The sequence below is a fragment of the Lasioglossum baleicum genome, chromosome 15 (genome assembly GCF_051020765.1).
Source record: "Lasioglossum baleicum chromosome 15, iyLasBale1, whole genome shotgun sequence".
In the NCBI taxonomy this organism is placed as follows: Eukaryota; Metazoa; Arthropoda; class Insecta; order Hymenoptera; family Halictidae; genus Lasioglossum; species Lasioglossum baleicum.
Genome location: NC_134943.1, coordinates 9,256,743 through 9,263,243, shown reverse-complemented (window position 1 = coordinate 9,263,243; position 6,501 = coordinate 9,256,743).

The window sequence follows — 6,501 nt, the reverse complement described above, 5'->3', positions numbered from 1 at the left end:
TCCGCTTGAGCACTCTTCGCTACTTGGTCGTTCTACGGTTACAGGCTTCGTTCTACGTTGCGATGATTAATTTGTTTTTGCGAATACGTTTCGCGCGATTGTAGACGCCGTACTGGCTAGAACGTCACACAGAGCAAACTGCTCGCGGTTAGACGCTGTCTCGGTTCCTCCGACGCAGCTCCGACTCTGTCCCTCCGATCAGACTTATGTAAGCGTCCCTGGCGCAGTACTCTGTGCTGATTCTTTGTTGCACGTGGATTCTACGGGTTCCTCGTGCTCGTTATCCTACGATCGATCGGGTCTCGGTAGATTAATCGGGATACTAGAGATTGTATGATGAACAGTTTCGAGGACGGTACCTGGTGCAGCTGACCTCGAACTTGCTGCGAACGCAGCTGTCGACCTAGAACCTGCACACCGTGTTTACAAATTCATTGTTGCGTCCAGTGCCCATTCTGCAGACTTTAAAAGTTCTATGAAATCGCAGTTATTCATTGAATAATTCATTGACAAGTTGAAGAATGACTATAAGAATACTCTGTTGCCTTTCTGAAATTTTGCTCCTCCCTCTTGCGGCTCGTCGAACTCGTCATCTTCTGATCAGTCTAAAAGGTAGATTAATCGCGGTTCTACCGGATGCGTCCTTAATTATTCAGGGAATCGTTGGTCCCTGGTGCAGGGTGACCTTAAACTCGATGCAACCACTGACGACCTAAACCCCCCACTGTTTATACATTCATCGCTTCAATCTTCTCCAGTCAAGTCTTTCGATCAATCTGAATTTAGCTGTATTAATTACGGCTTTAACGGTTCCACCCTCGGTTATTCTGGAAATCATCGGTTCTGGGTGCAAGCGTCCTTAAGCGATGTAACTGCCCTCAACCTGCCTTGGAACTTGGAACCTCTACTATTTACGAATCCATTAACATAATCCTTTTCAGTTGAATCTCTAGTTGGAACGATTCAAGTCCACTTACGTTCTTCACGATATGTACTACGAACTGCATTCTCAATCGTTCGAGAGATGGTCCTCAATCCTGCTGCAACCACAGACTCTCTACAATATACAATTTCACTGTTACAATCCCTTTGATCTGAATCTTCAGTTGAAACGATTCAAGTTTAGCTAAATTGATAATGACACTACAAGACTGCATCCTCAATCATTCGAGAAATTATGCGAGCGTCTCAAACCTGCTGCAACCACTGGATCCTTTACAATTTACAAATTCACCATTACAGATCTTCTCGTCTGAATCATCAGTTGAAACGATTCAAGTCCAGTTAGATTGATTACCATACTATACAGTGCATCCGCAATCATTCGAGAAATGGTACACAAACCTGCTGCAATCACAGTGGACCTAGACCCTGCACCATCTACGAATCCTCCGGTCTCTGAATCTCGTCTTGGAATCGAGATTTCCGTTCCCCACGAAATTATCCAGCGTTCTCCAATTCCTCCGGCTAATTGTCTCTCGGGAAGAGCTCCTGGTTCGTCTAGACCTCGTCCGGGTTTGTCACGAGATTCCCCCGGTTAGATGTTCTGGTGCAACAGCCAGCCAACCGAATCTCGATAGAGTCAGCACGTGCTGCGTCAACAGCTGATTAACGACGCCGACGTCCCCATCGATTAATCTCTAAACATTGGTAGCAAAAGTAATAAATTTCATTTTAACGTTAGCTTTACTGAGCACTAAAAGTTAGAAGAAATTAATAGCACCGTTGAGACAGATTTCTCTTTTATGGTGATGCTAGGGACAGATCTGGTAGCGAAGGGATTAATGTACATAATTAAGCGTCAAGGATGGTTCCCGATGGAAAAGCGACGTCGTAGGTTGACCGGTTATTCGACGAGAACCCGCTGGCTCGTGTTTCACGCTCGCCGAGCGACCGTAATCGCGAGATTTCGCGATTAGCTGCTGAAAGAGGTCGCCAATAGAGCCACCGTTTACTTAATTAATGCGGCCGACGAGGAACGGCTCGTTGACCCCACCGATTCTTGGACTTGGATCGCCCTTCGGATGGAATTGATTCGCTAGCGGGTACGGCCCGCTCTACCCAAAGCTCTTCTACAGACGCTAACCTCCTTCCCTATTTTTTTTATTCGCTCTGTTCTTCTCGCCTGACCTGACCGCCGCTTGTTCTGCAATGCGTCAGACGACGACAGCACGCAACGCGAAATCGTTGACAGAAAACCACGCGCGCCTGACATCCAACTTTTTTTTATCGTCGAACACGAATTGACGGGTCTGCATCTCTGGCCAATTATTGTGCATTAATTAGCCGCGATACCTTTGCTGGATGACCGTACAAGCTACTCTTGAATTCTTTTAATCTACAGTCTAAGGATAACTTGTAACTGCATCATGCGTTTTATATTATCTTTACGAAGCTTGTGGTAGCTATAAGTGCTTCTAGATCTACAGTCCGCATCCGAGTGTCGGGGGATTGGCGATTCCGGAGATTAGACTCTGCCAAATCCGTTTAAAGTCCTTCCAGAATTGAATCAGCATTCCTCGAGCGATGCCGTCGGTATTTTTCGAAATTAAAGCGACCAAAAGCTGAAATAAGAAAATTGTTAACTCGGCGAAATCCTTTTAGAATCTCTTCAGAATCGAATCAGCGTTTACCGAATAATCCCATCAGCATCTTCCAAAGTTAAGGCGACAAATGGATTAGCTGAAATCAGAGAACTATTAGCTTAGTTTCTCGATGAATATCGTGATTCAGTTTGAAGGTGGATTAGACAGCGTACTGTTCGGACTAAAGTTCGCAGCCGAATAAGTTTCAAAGTGGTCGTCAACAAGTAGGAAATAAATCGCACAACGGTATGGAATCCTTGGTGTCGTCTGTAACAACGGATCAAGGACGTTCAAATCTTGAGTTCTCTCGATCTCCGCCCGCATCTCGTGTCCCGAAAAACGACGTAATACAGAAGAAGCAGCAGCAACAACGGCAAAGATTAATTCCCGCGGCGATACAAAATATTGATCACCTCCGTGGTCTCTTTCTCGTGTCAAAGGGACACTCGAACGAGTGGCTCGTTTATTTCCCTCGTAACTGTATTCTACGCGCGTTTATTCAGCAGAACCCAATTAACGTGGGTCCATGCCCATTCAAATCGTTAATTCGATTTAATTTTCCTTTGCCGCGAGTCCTGGTGCACTCGCGCCAGTTACATTTCGCCCGACAATTATATTATTTAATAAACTGCTCCACCGGTACACGGTGGCCTTTGACAAAGACCACAGAAAAATTGTGGAACACGCGACGCGTCGACTTAATCGGAGAAAATGGAGAACGAATTGAAACGTCGAGCTGTTGTTCGCACGACCGCAATTACGTTGAAGAACGAAGCGAAGTATGGTGTTCCACTTGTATAATGCAATACACCGATCAGTCTACGATAGATTTAAAGCCCACAGAAAAATTGTAGCACCCGCAGGACACTGAATTAATAAAAGCAATGGAGAGCAAACGGAAACATCGAGTTGTTGTCGCTAGTTCAACGAACAAGTTGAAGAACGAAGGGAAATATTGGATTCCTCTTGCATAATCCAATGCACGACGGAACTCGTTCGCGTCTAAATAATAAACCGGCGACGTGCCAAACGGCCAACCACAGTTTGCGTTTTTCTGCCTTCTCCCTTATTCCTCTCTCGCTAAAAATCTAAAATGGCACATACAACAGCCAGAAATAGTGGAAAAGACTTTTTCTCTCGATTCCTGGCGGCAGCGTCCAACCAGGGTCCATTAAATGGTTACTAGCGTACTTTCCGCCCTGAGATTAGGTAGTTTTCGAGCGGCGACCCAGTTCGCGGAGTTCCATTCAAGCCGAACGCGTAATAACTCGGAGTGTACTCGCGGTGAATGAATCGCGGGTGGGAATTAATGCTTATTGTCCTAGAAACTGCGATTCAATTTGCATTTCGGATGGTAAACGCGAAAGAAACGGGACGGAACCATCGATCGGAGTCGGTTCGACCTTGGCGGAACGTGGAACTCGAGGATTTCAACGCAAAGTGGGCCGTCCTTACAAAATAGGTGGAATTAATTCCAAAATTTCCTTGTCATCAAATAGATTCAAACTAGGAATGGTCCACCTTTCTGCGATTCATGCACACGGTGCGTCGTAGATTCCCCGAACGTATTCTCGGCGGGACACGAGCCCGAATATTCTCGAGAATAGCCGTCGTTTTCAGGCGGAACGGCGGACCAAGTGTGTTTGTTTAAGTTCCTCGGCGGTTCGAAGATGTATGCTGTTTCTGTGCGACCATTTCTGGGTCACGCTCGCCATTGATGCCGGCCGCTTAACGATCGCGCGATAAGTTCAAGCGCACCGTCATCGGGCATCTATTTTCCTGAATCGTTGATCGCCAGTAATTCACCGTAACAGCCCCTTGCACCACGTAGCCGTGAAATGCACGGAATCAATAAGACCTTGCCAGAAGTTAACGACAACTTCCGAGGAGTTGCGACGTGACGCGCGACTAATGGACGACACATAAATAATTATTGCTCCGTTTTGCCGGATCGACGAACGAACGACTTGTTATTCCTCGGTACTCGTCCCGCAAATTGACGGCAGTGTCTCTTCATCATCTTCAATTCAACAATCCTCGCTAGACCTTTGAAAACATAGAAACAATAGGAATTAATTAGCACCGTGTTTGATAATTAAGACTTGGTGTCATTTAAAATAACACACAAATGAAAAGAATCTAAGGACGCTTACTAACGACAGACTATTAATAATCCAGTTTAGTAGTTGAAATAAACTCGAAGAGTGTGAGGTAAAAATCCCACGACCGGTGAAGGCTTGAATTATTTTACTCCGGCAGTTCTATGCTTCACACTCCACCCGCCGCAGTCTTATCGCTCCTAAACGAGAGATTCGATCATAAGAAACTAGTTCAGCCAACTATTTTCTCCTTCCCCAGTTCTGTGGACGTAAAACGGTAGACGTACATCTATAGTCGGAAAGGAGGTAGACCTCCTGAAACAGAAATGCAGACACTTATTGGATTCATGTAGATTTAAGTGGCGCGAATGGATGGATTGTAGAAGTCTAGATACTCCGAAGTAAAGCAATAATTTAAAATTGACTAGAGTACGGCTTCCACGAACTTACAAGGCTGCTACTGGATTGTCAAATATACCTATCATTATCATCCTGCTTATAGTTGACTAAACGTCTCTATGACGCGGATACATTCTCAAATGATACGTAAACATACGATATTCCTCTATCAGTCTTAAGTAACGAGGAAAATTATATATTTGCAACATTAGGAATTAGATGTAGTTAATACACCGGTGTTCGTACTCGAAAGGCTAAAAAATGGACTGTAAGCATTTCTGTGCCAAAAAGAGGACGAGTCTACGAAATGACGTTAAAGGCTGCCGGAAGGTGGAAGTTTGGCAAGCGAAATGGCCGAGAAATTATTTCGATGATCGCCTGGCCACCGAGCAATCGATTCCGCGAAGATGTGGCCGCGCTGATTGATAGGGGCGGGTGTTCTTGCCGTTGGAATGGTTTCATTCACAGACCAGTTCGGAGAAGGTAGGCTCTGTATCGAGCGGCTGGACTTCGATTTTCTCGTCGCGACATCCACCGACTGTTCTGCATAGACTCGTATAGACGACGACGCTGTCACCGGCACTATCGACGCGTCTCTTCGCAGCATTCACAGTAATAATACGGTACAGAGATAACGATAACGATAACGTCACGCGACCGTCTCCGACATTCCAGGCTTCCATCCACCACCGGGGGTGATAGTTAAAACCGCGGGTGTGGCTCTTATCAGCTCCTAAATGAAAAGTTCGAGTCGGTACAATTAGAGAATTGAAACTGAACAGTGCATTGCAATCGAACGGCTTCGTAGATCATCTTTTCTAGTAGGTCGCGGATTTTTATGCAAAATCAAAATTGTCCATTGATTGCCCGATACAGGAGCTACGCTATAGTCATTTGTTTCTTTTCTTGATAATCTTATAAAGCTGAGAACAATGCCTGAGGACATTTCCATCGGTGCGGTGTGGACCGAGATTTCCGTAAGGAACTCACGTCTCATCTAAAAGCGTGACTCGCCGTCCCGTTGTCCGATGTCTACGCGTTGGTTCAGGGTTAAGGTGATATCGAGGTTGAGGCTGAAGTTACGAAGGTTCGATACTAAATATAGAGGAGACGCTTACGGGGTCAAATCAATAGGCATCCTGCGTGCATGTATATGTATATGCACGGTGCCCGAACGTCTGAACGGTGCACAGGAGTTTGAAATACTCACGCCTACGCGATCACCGTGAATGATCCCGTCTGAGACCGTACCCTCCGCCCTACCATCGAACCCTGACGTACTTCGAATTCCACCTGGCTGTCTTCATTAACTCCCCGACGCCTCGACCTTCCTTTTTCCTAGAGGATCGTTCTTTTACCATCCTTAAGCTAATGCACGTCGCTCCAAGATGTACCACAGTTGTGCAGAATGCCGGGAA